Source organism: Antennarius striatus, chromosome 13, assembly GCF_040054535.1.
Source record: "Antennarius striatus isolate MH-2024 chromosome 13, ASM4005453v1, whole genome shotgun sequence".
Lineage (NCBI taxonomy): Eukaryota > Metazoa > Chordata > Actinopteri > Lophiiformes > Antennariidae > Antennarius > Antennarius striatus.
This window is the reverse complement of record NC_090788.1, coordinates 10,648,061-10,662,870: the sequence shown is the minus strand read 5'-3', so window position 1 is coordinate 10,662,870 and position 14,810 is coordinate 10,648,061. Positions and strand designations below refer to the sequence as shown.

Below are 14,810 nucleotides of genomic sequence, written 5' to 3'. Positions count from 1 at the left end.
CAATAATTGACAAATTAAGACCAAAGAGCAAATGACTGAAAAAAAGAAGCATATCTAAGAAAGCAGTGATTTTGTCTGTACTGTCAAGTGTCTACCTGCAGCCAGTTTTGAAACTGAGAAGCGAGCTTTGCTGCAAACTTACTATGCATTACAAAAGGCTGTTAGTGGTTTGTTCATGATTTTTCTTTGAATGACCATTCATGTTATCTTCCCAGAACATGAGAAATCAAAAGGACAAGACAAAGCTGTTTTCTTTCCTGTTGTTTCTTTATAACTGAAACTATGTGAAGTATGATGAAGTAGAAAACGGCGTGGTTGTTGGTGCTGGGCGGCATCCAAAACATCACACACACACACACACACGCACGCACGCACGCACGCACACACACACACACACACACACACACACACACACAGTAATTTTCCTTGTTATATGCTCCAAACCATTATGTGTGCAACTTTTACAGAATGTGACTGAGGTCACTGAACACACCTGTAAAAGGATGCCAGGAAGCTTCAATCAGGTTATAATGAAAACAAATGCTATGGAACATACTTTAGTTTTAAGGTGTGACACAACTTAAGTTCTATTGAAATTTTTGTGGTTGAGTCTGATAGAGCAGCAATGAGTACAGTATCTTACTTTTTGGCATCTATGAACACCAAAATGAAATTTTCATGGACTATACAACCAGTTAAGATGCAACACAATGTTGTCAAGCAAGAACAAAAACAACTCTAATCCCAAACATCCTTGAGATGAACTAAATTAATATTCGATGGTGACAATGAAATGTGGTGTTTCCAAGCTGGTAGGTTCAGCAGGTTTACAAGCCTGTTTATGCAGACTGTGTGTGACAACGAACAGGAACACAAAACCACACCACACTGCTGCATGTGTGGAAGGCTGACATTTTTATTAGTCTTGTAAAAGAGTTTTCCATACACAAATATGGTCACGGTAAATATTCGACACTCCAACATGGGACCAAATATAGATTCACTCCAGTGAACTCCTGCGTTGCATACAGCAGGCGACACACTGTATATGGCTGTAGTATTCCCAGGATGCCAAAGTGTTCTATCATTTTTTAAAATTTCCTTCTACTTTTTGTACATTGACTCTAATTCTAAGACAATGTTTCTGAATGCCTTAAGCTAATATCTATAGCTAAGAGGAACTAAATATGATGTCAAACTGCTACCTGGGGCAGAAACTTTAAATGAAACTTTTAAACGTTTCCAACTGAAACACTGAGAGAAAAGATGAAAATTTAAACAATGAGAAATAATAAACAGAGCAGTGCAGTGACAAGACTTGTTTCTTCATATATATTAAAACAAGATTAAAAAAACTGGCATGAGACAGCACATTTTGTAATGATATAACATTTTAATTACACAGCAAATTAAACGAGAACTATTTCTACCTGTCCTAAATCAGTTTGCACAAGTTACTATCTGACCTGCAATGACTTGTCTAGACTGTCTGTAACAAATAGCCTGTAGGGAAGTCACTTTGCATGAATTAGAACACTGCAGTTTAGAAAAAACACAAATGAATGGATTTGAATATTAAAATGTTAGCTAGAACAGAAACTATACTGATATATTTTGGTAAATGTAACTGTACGATAACATACAGATTGTTCATTCCAACACAGTACATTGTTAGATTTCACCAAAAAAACAATGTTTACTCTAAAATTCTTATAGAAGTGATGAAATCCTTCACCCCTGCAGACTTTTAGAGGTCATTGGAAATAAAAAAGCCCTGCATGTAAACAGTACAGAAACACAATAAATGAGATTAAACAAATAAATGTGTTAGGACAAGTCAAATTGCTGCCCTCTGTTGGTTACATTTTAGGCTGTGTGTGACAAGACTAGGCCTGCCAGTGTGAAATTATAGTTTATTCCTGAAAGGCACCCATGAGAATATTTTAATTGTGGCAGGAAGTGAGTTTTATCATAAAATATTAATTACAGAAGTGCTTCTCTTTTACAAGCAATGTTAGTTCCAAATGCAACAGTCATGTCTAAACAAATTAAATTCAAATTTGATTGTTATTTTTTGTTTAAATGTTTTTAAACTAAACTGTTCTTTGTTATAAGAAGTTTTACTTTTGTATTTATCAGCAGGAAAATTAATGAGGGATTTATCAGTAATGAATAGGAGCGCTGCACTTGAACTTATTTCAGCCTGTCAGTCAAAGGTGTTCAAATCCAACAATCACCCAGCCTGTGTTCTCAGTTTGAGTGGGAACATCTTGTTCCAAATCGATGTCCACAAAAACTCTTGCTGGATTTAAAAATAATCAATCTTCTAATATCCTTCACAGCTCCAACATCATTTTTTGTGAAAGATAATTTGTTTTTCTTTAATACGATTAAACATTAGATAAAAAAAATACTATACTAATTGTTGCATTGTTTTGTTGGTCCTTTACCTCTTTTTCAAGACAGTATTCTCGTGATCTGAAATGCTTCCACTAACACTACGAGCAAACGCGTACCAATTTTGCCACTAAATATTTTAAGTTAAATTATTCATTTATTTTAATTGTGTTTTAATCATATTTTAACTGTTTTATATCGTGACACAGCTCCAGGATGTTCACAATCCCCAGTGACGATTTCCCTCTTATTATACAACCCTAATTTTTATTTATTATAATCCCTCATTTTCTATTCGCAGCTTAAAACCTCAAAAATTTTAGTAATAAACATGTCAGCTATATTTATGGAGACTTTATATTTCTGCTCTGCTTTCCCTGCTGTATTTTTCCATGTTTGATTTAATTTGATATAGATGTGGCACAAGTAAGAAAAAGGATGTATTGCAGCGTAAATTGTTTTAAATTTTAAATGCTTCATTTCATTGCGCTGAATTGCTAAATTGGAAGCACATAGTAACCAACAAGCTCTGGGGAAAAAAAGTATATGTTCAAATAAAATAGCATATTTTAGATTTGCGTCTTATGGTGGAGACAATGCGTCCGGTCAAATACGCTAAGCTCTCGTTCCTGCGGTAAAACAAAATGTTCTCTCCGTTCAATCCTCCCCACACGTGCTGCTGCTTGGGCCACGATAATGAAGCGAATCTAAAGTACAGTTCCCGGAAGGCATGCGCCACATTGTTATAACGCGTCTGAACGTTCTGTTTATAAAATATTACAATTCCAACTTTTATCAAATCATTTTGGAAACTTGCAGCATTGCACTGTCGGGCAAAAGCAACGTGTTAATGCCGATTATGCAGTTCCTACGGTGTTCCTGGTTAATGTAGGTCAAAGCAGTGACGGAAGGGTGTCCTCCGTTGAACCCGCGGTATTAATCCACGTCGCAGTCCTGCAGATGGCGCGCACAGCCAACCGAGTGTCCTGGGTATTCACCACGGTACGCGCACAACTAGACACATGAGTCCTTCAAAGAGATGGCGATTATCTGAAGGAACACATCTGCCTCTCTTATACAGCTGCTGGAGGGCCGAGAAATCAAAGTTCAAGAGTTAAGCTTAAAGAAAAAATAGTCTTTCACACCTGTGCGCGGCAACTCGGAAGCCGGCTCGGTGGATTAGTATCAAACGGGCTGCATGAGTGTAACCTCAGTTGACCTCTTTTGTCAGTAAAAGCGTATTTTAGTAAGGGTTGGGCTGAGCAGTCTCACCAGTAAACTACACACGGAAAAACGCGAGACACAAACTTCAGCCTGGTTCATTATTCTGATCTAAACTACACACACGCGTGTGCGTACACACGCACACCTGTCACTGTCTAGACAGGGAGGGGGCATTAAGGCTGTGGGTGGGTGGGGGTCTCGCATGACCCACTACTGCTCTATTCTATGCCAGCCAGGATATGTCTCAAGGCGCTAAATAATGACAAAAAAATCAACAACAATATGAACAAAAAGCAATCGCTCTACTAAATCTGATTGGCCGGCTGGACCAACACGGTTTTTTTCCCTGCTCGTTACCTCGAGGTCAGCTCGGGACGTTAAAAAATAAATAAATGAGAAAATAGAAATGCGTAGAAAGTAGAAGACAGGGCAGACAATCTAGCTTGTTGGTACCGGGGGTGACTGACACCTCCGATGTCCAATCAGAAGCCGCGGAGCAGCTGGATGACGGTACTGGCAGAGGCGGCGTCCAATGTAAAGTTCAGACGGCTGATGGACGTTTAACTGGCAATTCCCCTGTTCTTTTCATCCAGACTGGGGATACGTTTCATTCACAATTGTGAATGCTGGTATTTGAACACCGGATCGTGATGCCCACACAATATAACGCGTAGTTCTGAATAAATTTCTCTCTGTATAGTTAATGTTAAGGTGTGACCGCCTCGAGACGGCTTGGATCCCTGTGCTTAACAGGTTTTGTGACACGCCATAACTTCCATTTATGAAATAGCTGCGTTTACTGATGAGACAGGAGGAAACTTAGACACATCGAGAAGGAGGAACGCTGCTACTACAACTACTATTAGGCTACTATAACCCACTACTTCCACGGAACCATAATGGAGCCGGTTTCCCCGTCCCACACAGCTCCCTGCGAATAGGGCGCCATAATGTGGACTGGTTTCTGATCCAAACCAAGACAGTGTACTGTTCTTCCAATGGCAGCTTTAAGTAAAAAGGCGTGCCTGCTTGCTCCCACCCCCCCCTCTCCAACCCCCCATCACCACCACCACCACCACCACCCCTCAAAGTACTCGATGTATAGTTAAAAAATGGGAGGGCACACTTGAACCGAGCTGCTCTATGAAGGTAGGCTGCAGCGTGTGTTTATTGATGAGATGAAAAGAAGATGGAAGTGAGAAATGAAACAAAGTAAAGGAACATATTAAAGAACGCGCTTCGTCGGGGGGAATCAAGGGATCCGTGGAAACGCTGTTGCCACTTTTTGAACGAGCTTCGAAGTGCAGGTAAGAAATAGAGAAAAGTAGGAAAAGGGATGGGTCAGTGTAATATCTGTAACCATATTGTCACAGGTGAGAAATAAGAGGAATTTATCAAATAAGATGTTTAAACATACTCGTTGACTCTGTGGTGATGCGCGTAAAATGCCTCTGACTTCCATGTAGTTGGAGCTGCCTTTACCAACCAAATATGAAGCTTTACATAAACGGAAACTTCATTCTGTAGCGGATCTCAGACATTCAATACAAATGACGGCAGCTTACGAGATGAAGTGAAACGAGTCCCTCATGTTAGGGGCGCTCCGTTTTAGCTGCCAGAGGTTTTGTTGTCCATTTCAAATCGGCTGCCCGGGCATGACGCAAGTTACCCATCTGTCATTATTCTCAAACATGCCCCCTTTACCTTTGGCGCTTTACTTTCGGATTTGACCCGGGTAGACACTTGAGAACAATACTGGCCAAACTGCGTCCACGGGTCCGGTTCCTGAAGCTACAGCTTCAGCGATGCTCGCGGGCTGTTTTGTTCACGTTTTTCCACACTGTGAGCCCGGAACAACTGTGGCATCCGACGTGCGCATCTTGGCTTTTAGGTCAAATGTTTGAATCGGAGGAAACACGCTTCCTTCATCGTTTTATAGTGATATTACGAAATCGTCGCCTCACCAGAAACCCGTTTCTTATATATGTTTCAGTTTTGTTGAACTTGCCGGAAAAATGGGTTCGATGGGCCAAACATCAGCAGCTCACCGCACTCGTACTCAGACAGATGTCTAGCCTATATTTTATGAATTAATATCTACCCGGCGTGGCACATATGAGACGGGGTAACATTAAGATATGCTAAACAGGCGCAGAAAGGCTGCTTCACATTGCGTCTGAAGGTAAAACAATTCTGAAGGTTCGGTTTCTGATAAATTAGAACTAAATCCAGCGGGACTCTGGATTGGACTTTGATGCCATATTTCTTTAAAATGAAAGGACACTTTAATTGTCGCATTCCGCTTGAACTGACAGCCCTCAGTATGGTAAAGCGTGAGGATGTTTTAGGTAAAGGATGGCCTAGATATGAGTTCACGCTGTGGTGTAATTAAAGTTGCAAGAGACGCTTCCTGCGCGCCGTTTGAGACATTTTATTGCAAAATATTCATGAGCAACTCATGATATATTTCGTATTGCTCATATATGGCAGCTAGAGATGGTATCTCACCTCTTGAATAAACTTAAAAATACGTGGATATATTCTGCGTTGACGTAATAATAAAATAAAACGAGAAATCCCCCCTCCCCTCTTTCCCCTCCCCCTAAATTCACCCAAAGGGCAACGGGCAGTAGCAATATGTCAGTCTCTTCCTTTACGGCTCCATCTATCCCAGCGCTGTCGAGCGCGTCCATGAGGGAGACTAGGAAAGAGGGCAGAGAGCGCGTGCAAGCGTGTGTGTGTGTGTGTGAGTGCGTGCGTGCGCGCTTCTGTGTGTGTGTGTGTGTGTGTGTACGCGTGAGTGTATGTGTCGCGAATGAACGCTGTCCCAAATCGCTTGGCTTTGTCAGATGAAGGCAGTAATAACGCATCACGTACTTGTACACGTACACACACACACACACACACACACACACGGTTTCTGCTCAAGCGCTCGTTCTGTTACATTAACGGCCAAAGAGTCGCCGGTAAGTTGTGTGCAGGTGTAAAGCGTGTTAACACGTTTTTACAGAAGACGCCAAGTCCACACAAAACAAGAAGGCCGGTTCCCGGGTGGGGGTGGGGGTGGGGGGCAGGAGAGCGCGTCGCTGGGTCCAGGTTTCTCTAGCGCAGACGTGATCTGTCGATGGGCACCTGTGTGTGTGTGTGTGTGTGTGTGTGTGTGTGTGTGTGTGTGTGTGTGTGTGTGTGTGTGTGTGTGTGTGTGTGTGTGTGTAGTCTTTCTAAACACATAATTGTGCGCTCGTTCCTTTCCAATCTTGCTGTGATCGCTTAATCTCTTCTGCCTTCATTCACAATGTTTCCACAGTGTAAATACGGCTGCAATCCTATAGGCTCGGTTATGTAATTGCTGGCTGCCCATGATTTGTTTTCTGAATGGACACATTTGGAAAACAGTGAGCTGAACGTGAAGCAGTATTTGACTTTGATGGAAGATTTCAGCTGGACACAGTTAGACAGTAGATCAGTCCCATGAATTGGAGCATACTGATTGACAGGCTGCATGTGGGTGAGTAAAGTGAGAATTGTGTTGTCACAAAGAGGGTACTGCATGGGATACCCTTCATCTGAAAAGAAACTCCACTTAAAGCTAATAACTGTACATTCGGACATTTTATTGTTTGATGAATTGGAGGGTACTCGTCTTTGGAAGTGAGCTCTCACCAAGGCTTCACGTTAAAAACTCGTTTCATCAGAGCAGAGGTATACAATAGCTGCTGGAAGAGAGGCAGCTATTATGTGCATTGGAAGTGTTTGTAATACAGACTATGTGGTGCCCAGTTTCATCAGTGAGGACAGTAATAAGTATTTAGATGTATATATTCCACATGTACATTAATATTCACTGTGTTTCAGCCATGTCCGTCCTGCTTTCTGTGTCACGGCTTAAACCCACCCATGACTGATGAATATTTAAGAGCATGTCTGCCGACCAAGGAAACTCATTATTATATGAAGGAGACACAGCAGATAAACAGCAGACCTTCCCAGATGAGAGGTGGTGCTGGTGCTGGTGGTTGGGTTTCAGTTAATCCACACTCAACAATCAATCCAATTTTTAGTTTTGCTTCATCATCCTTTACCATCATCCTTGCCACGTTTGTCACCCTCCTTCCACATCCAATCCACTACTGACCAACAGACTGACATCAGGTGTCCACAGAATTCTATTTTGAAACAAGTTCAGGACCATTTTGTTATTCAGTCACTTGGGGGGGTTCTTCCCTTCTGATTATTCCAATTTATTCAAGTGTAAACGTGTAAGCATAGCATGTTGCACTAATGTAATTAGTGCTTCTTTGGAAGGGAAGTTAAAAAAAACAATCATCTTGTACTCTACATGCACACAGATGGCAGGTCAGTATTCAAAAAAAAAAATTTAAGTGCAGCAAAGACACTGCTGCCCAAATAAATCAGATATCTCTTTGAAGGTTTTACAATGCCACAATTTCGGTTGCTTTTATTCCCACATTCTCCAGCCATCTGCACCATTTGATCAGGTAATCCTAGTGACCCATAACCCACATAATTAAATGTGTACGCATTCATTCTTTTGTTTCAGTGCAACCCTCTTGAAAAGATCTTTTGTTGGTTTATTGGACAGGACTGAAAATAGAATGGAAGAGGTTGGAGATAACATGTAATATTGAGCAGAATTCACTTTGGTCCGCTGGTTCATGCAGGGTTGTTTATTCTCATCTTGTGTGTTATCATTGTTATTGGTGTTATTTTAATATATAACTTCAATTTAGAGGGTATCATTGTGGTTGAAAATCTAAGCAAGGGAAATAATACAGTATTATTTTAAAGATAAACTAAAATAGTTTAGAATTTTAACATTCCAAGGAGGGTTTTGGGTTTTTTTGTCTTCATTTTGACAAAAGCTTTAGAAAATATGTACCTGCTTCTTCTGGTACTTTGTCTACCCCAGTTAAGCATCTTTGGCAGCCATTTTGGGAATACAGTAGAGTTCCATTGAAATTAGGAGCCACTTTGTGGATTGTATGCAGAAAGTCACACTGCTTGTGAATCACTTGGCTTTCATTGGCCTCAGACATATTTTTTCTTTTCTCTTTTTTGTTTCTGAATGATAGTCATTAGAAAAATATTCCCTCATGGACTAGGGCTCGTCTTTGATGTTATTGCCAACTGAGACTGAATTCAGGTGCACACCTTAAAGTTAATACTTGGTCCTATAATTAAACACAGATGTGCCTTTCAGCTTTTATTATACTTTCAGATTAAATATTTGATTTTGACTGTGAATGAAGTATAAAGTTTCTCAGCTGATGTTCATTGCAAGTGTTTTGCAGCATTTTTAGCTTTAGCACCTAGTTAGTTACCATAGAAAACTCCGATATCCCCAAAACGTCACTCTTGTGGTATTTGATTTTATATATATATATATATATATATATATCTCTTTCTGGTGGTCCCGATGAATACCTTCACACTAACTCTACCTTTGGTGGTGCCTGGAACTTGCATACAGGAATATGTTGGCAGATGAGCTGCTCCTTGACTAGCTGGCTTGGATCTTCTTCCCACAAAGCACCTTTTTCACACATAACGTGCTCCTCTTTCCTTGATTTTTTTTTTATTCTTGAAAATACCACACAAATGCAAGACCAATTGAGAAATCTCACAGGTTTTTTTGTTTTTATGGTAATTAATGAGAAAATTTTCCCTACAACTCCCTCAAACAGCACAGATAGCTCTCTTACTGTAAGAAGTGGTGATTTCCTTTCATCTCCAAGGAAACAATGGGAAATAACATAGTATTACATAAGTATTATTTTTTTGATATTCGTGCAACCCGACTCAATTTGACAGTTTAAACAGCAGGAATTTTGAAAACAATCCCCCTTAAACAGAGAACTGGCAGTCAGAATCTGAAAGTTGGTCATAAAAAGGATTTTTGCACAACTCCGCCATAAAGCCAAAGACATTTGAAGCTAACAGCATTTTGAAAACTGACAAACTGAAAACTTTAAGGCATGATTTTCTTTTTAAAAAACTACTTTTGGTTAGGAGTCTGCCCCCCTGCAAGTATCACAGGAATGTGTACTAGAAGCAGACAGATTAAGTATTTGCGAATGTACTTTTGTCAGGAAGCTTTTGTTTGGTGACAAACCTGTAAATGTTAATGAGGCACAGCTATCCTCAATGCTCATATTGCTATATTTAACATTGTTTTAGATTTGGGTATTGAATATTTTTCATATAAATGTAAGTTTCTCACACAAGACACTTTCATACTCTTGTTAATGCTTTATATCTGCGGAATTAATAGAATCTTGACTTTTGTTATTTAAAAATTTTAAATGCTTTAATTATACTTAATTATATATTATAAGATGCCATTTCATCTTATAAAGTAAAGATTGCTTTAAACCTTAACTTAGTTTATAATCTATGTGCTCATACTATAATTTTTAGTACACATAAAGACAGTGCAAACACAATCCAGTTGTGTGTGCCATCATGTGTTTCCATTATCCTTGCTCAAATTGCTAACAGACTCGATCCTTGCTTCTTTATATTTGCACTGCTCTTTTAATACTTCACATTAAAAGCCAACAGCTGTAAAACACACACACATCATCTAATGAAGTAAATACTGTACAACCGACATCGCTCTGAAAGAGCACAAAAATTAATCATAGTCATTGTTTGCTTCAAGAAAGCATTCTGGAATTGTATACACACTTTTATTTTCTCATGACAAAAGCAAGTTCCTAAAATTAATATGTATTCTGTCTTCTTTAACTCGCACAGCAGGCCCAGACATTCAACTGATGAGAAAAATGTATCCTGGATTCTAATAGCGAAGTTGTATGTTTGCCAAGGTGTGTGTGTGTGTGTGCGTGTGTGTGTCCTCAGTTCACCCTGCTACCCATATGGTTTTCTACAAGTCATGGTTAGATCACGGCCTAGTCGAACAGAATCGTATCCAAGGAGAATTTAAGGAAATAAGAAATGCAGCAGGGTCTTCAGCAACTTTTGAAACTATTTTAGAGAGAATGGGAGCTGTGTCTCTGCTTCTTTTTTGGCTTCGGAAAGACTTTTTAAGAAGCCTCATGCCAGTAAACAGCACTCGCAGCTACCAAATGTTAAGGCTGTGTACAGTCTTACTCGAGGTACATTGGCATGCGATCGCAAAGGATTCGACTTAGGGGGAATTATCTACCCAGTCGTATTTTTATTGATTTTTATTAAGAAAATGAAGATCTTTGGAACCTTTAATAATGTCCAATGAATCTGAAACGTGTATTTCATCAGTCATTAGGTTATTGAAATACAATTGCAGGAAATAACCTTCAGACAATGCTTCTTTGGAAAGAACTCTTTCTAAAAAGAATTTTAATATTTTTATGAAAATGAAAGCAAGGTCTGTTCCAACATTCTCTACAATGTAGGTCCCTGAAAACAACTTGATAAAGGCTGACGTCAAAATAGATTTTTCAAGATGCTGCAAATTGTTCCTATTTCTGCTTCACATCCTATTGTTTTAAAGAAAGAAATGAATTTTTAAATTAATTTCTTTGACTGATTTATGACGGTTTGTCCACATGAGAAAGGTAAACGACACTGAACCTGTTCAACGGCAAACAAATGTGGTAAAAAAAAATTCTCTTTTATCAAAGTTGCTGGGCTTGTTTTTCAATTTTAAGAAAGTGCCTTCCAGCAGCTGCTATGTTAGCTAACATGTACCTTAGTTTTCTTTTATGATTTATATGAATAGGTGAACTGATGTGAATAGATTTCAGACTAAGTGTCTTTCATGGATTTTGACCGTTGCAGAATGCTGCTGGCTGGTATCACAACATTGGTTCATTCACCCAAACGGTCTTTATTCTTACGTCTGCTCAGGGTCAGTTCAGTGTATCCCAACATGCATTTAGAGTAAGGTAGGCCAACACCCTGGGCAGGTTCCTGAGCTAACAAACAGATAAACAGAGAAACATGCTCACAGAGGTAACCAAAGACGTTGACGGTACACTAATAAAACACTGATGCATAAAGATAATTGAAAAATAATAACATGCAAACCACCTCCAGTTCTTTATTCCTTGTATCACGGCACTACAAATGATTTAGAAGAAGCACATTTATGAAAGGAGCTGCTGAAAATAGCCAGGTGAAGTGGGTTCTTCTGGTAATGTCACCAGAAAGAGCTGACGGGCCTGCAAGCTATGGATTGTTTCAACAAAGGTAATAATCGTATCACATTATAACACGTCACATTGACCAATACGTCATGTGCACTAGTAACGCCATGAAGACGGACGAACGCCATAAACAGAGCTGATGGGTGACCGTGCAGAATGGACTCTGCTCTCTGCACATGGCTCAGATCAGAGAACACAGGAGAAAGTAAAGCAGTGTTCAGCAACACTTTGTGATAAAACCATAAAATAAAGTGTATTCAAAATAATGCTGAATACACTTTCCCTTAGACTTTAAAAGTCCGGTACGGTAAGTTATGTGTTGGCAATTTGTAATATGCTATAGAACCAGTAGAACCACTCTAACTGATGGCAGGAACAGTTTCTGGAAAAAGTCACTCCTGAGTTTGGTGGGTCATAAAATAAGACTGAGCAAACAGCCACAAAATTAATTCAGAGTAAGTTTTATATACAGGGAAACACAAAGCAGCTTTTGACAGGATTAATACTAATACTGATGATAATACTTATAATAATAATAATAATAATAATAATAATAATAAAATATACTAATACTGGAGTATATTTAAATTTTTTGTAGAGTTTAGGCATACTTGCTGTACTATTTTCCTCTTTTTGGTACAGCATGAACCTTGTGACGGTATTGTTGTGCACATTAACACCATGATCCAGTCTTTTAGGCTGGTGTCGATGAGATGGCAAAGCTGATAGTTTTCTGTTTGTGTCGGTCTGTAAACTTTGGCCATCGGTACGTTCACTATGTAACTTTACTTTCCCTTATGTTACCTGATACTTTCTATTCCTAGCCTTATGTTTGTTTCCAGGCATCTAAAAATTCCTCTCTCCAAGAATATAATTGATACAAGAAGGGGAGAACTGGTGAGATTCCTGTCGTTTCTTGTGAAATCTTTTAGTTGCCTTTCATAAGAAGCCTATCTTGCTCCACAGTGTTGTGTGGATAAAGTTTCCTTGTGTGGCTCGATTGCACCTCCTCCCTGTTGGATTAACAGAAATCCTTCCTTTGTGCCAACTTTGGCTAATTTAAAACTGGTGTATGTTTAAGTCATTATATTTAACTGGTGTTGCTCGACTAGGCTGCTGACCTGTGGACCAGTGTTGCTGGCACTTGGCGAAAGTGTGTATACGTGGTTGACTGTGTTTCAATGTGTCAGCATGACATTTTTAGATGGGTCATGTGTCAAATGGGCTGATGGGACATGTTTAATCTGTTTCTACAACACAACAGTTTGCCAAACTATAAATACGCAAAAAAAAGAGCCACCATATAAGGCTTAAAATAAACACAGAATATCTGTAAAGGTCAGAATACTGTAGATATCATTTGTCTACCTGAGAAACGACTCATCCTGACGTGTGTAGGTGACGTTAAAGGAACGAGTTACGTCATGAGACCTTTTTTCCCAAGTTCATTTTTACCATTTCCATTTTGTTTGTGTTGGTAACAGGCGGCATGTTGGCAAAACCCTCAAAAAAGAAACTGAACAGCTAGCGTGAAGAGCGCGGCTGTGCGGATCACATCAGCGCTGTTCTCCGGCAGCTGCTGTCGGAACACGTGGTGCAGAACTTCGGAGGTCACATTCAAATGATAAAATAATTAACTTAATGTGCTGCTGGTGGTCGAATCAGAGGCTCAGAGATTAGAAGTTTGCTTCGTAGACTAAGTGTGTGTGTGTGTGTGTGTGTGTGTGTGTGTGTGTGTGTGTGTGTGTGTGTACCTACATCTATGTGTGTAAGAACATCCTCACTGTAACCTTGAAGGAATTCCCTTTGATTAAGTTTAGCTTCATAATGTCTGTTCTCATTTAGTTATTGTGTGTTTTGTAGAAATGACTACATGTCAGCTCATTCTCAGGCTGCTATTGTGTTCATGTTATCTCAAGTGTGTCCAGCTCACATCAAGGCCCCTGATTGGTCCAAAATTGATACAGAGTAGAGAACTGTAGCACCGTAAAGACTATGAAATGGAGAAGACGCCTGTTTTAAGAATTTACTGAGATCAACAACATGAGGCAGGTAAGTTGTGTATTCAAGCATACGTGTAGGTTTTGTCCTTTATGCAGTTACATACAGTAGATGTCCTATATGCTTTTTCTGGAGGGGTAGAAAGTGTGTTTTAAATTTGAGAATGGTATTACAGTGTTTACTTGTTGACACATGTATTGCTCAACTTTAATTCCGCTTGATGCACAAAGCTGAAGTAAATACTTTTGCTTAAGACATGATTCATCTCCCGAGGACTCTCAGCTCCAGCTCACAAGATTTTTGGCACAAATTGGCATCACTAAACAGAATCCCTAACAGCGAGAGAAGCAGAAAAAATAATTAAAAAAAAAAAAACTCTCTCTCTTTTTTTTTTTAACCTGTGTTCAACGGGATCCTGAAAGAAACTGTGTATTTTCTGGGTTCTGGTTGTGAACACATAAGGTTTGTAAAAAAAACTCGAACATCGCCATCACCTGTTATGGAAGCTTAGCCGACTTCAGCCTGATTTCTCTCGGGGCGTTCCTCAGGACAAAGGTAGCGTCTAAACCGTCAGGCAGAATTGATACGACTGATTTGCTGTAGAAAAGAGAAAATTGAGCAAGTTTTGGAATGGTTTGATTAAATTTGAATTTGTTTCTAACGCAGATGAAGCGTAATTGTATTGTGTTAAGCTAAAGGTTATTACCGGCAGTTGGATGTAAATTAAAGAAAAGAAAAGGACTGTTGTATTTTGAATTGCCTCTGACAAACAAAAGAAATCTGCAGAGGTTATTGGGGGTAGACATTCTGGGAAAAACTAAAAAGTGTTTACTTTGGTGTAAAAGAGATCTGTGATGCGTTTACTTGCATCACAAATATGGGTAACAAAAAGTCGGCCTCTTGGATTAGAAGAAAAAAATCTTTGTCTTGTGTTTGATGATATTTCCAGTTCTCTATCTAAATACTGTACATTTGAGTCCCTGTTATCACCAACAGACTGTACATTCACTTTAAACA

General features: G+C 39.3%; 1 protein-coding gene across 1 annotated transcript in view; it reads left to right on the top strand.

Moving 5' to 3' along the window:
- Window positions 1-4,746: 4,746 nt before the first annotated feature.
- zbtb20 (zinc finger and BTB domain containing 20) overlaps window positions 4,747-14,810 on the top strand; it is a 32,521-nt gene continuing 22,457 nt past the window's right edge. Inside the window, exon 1 of the mRNA XM_068330527.1 lies at window positions 4,747-4,928. The gene's annotated coding sequence lies outside the window, so the exon portion shown is untranslated. The remainder of the gene's footprint in view (window positions 4,929-14,810) is intronic.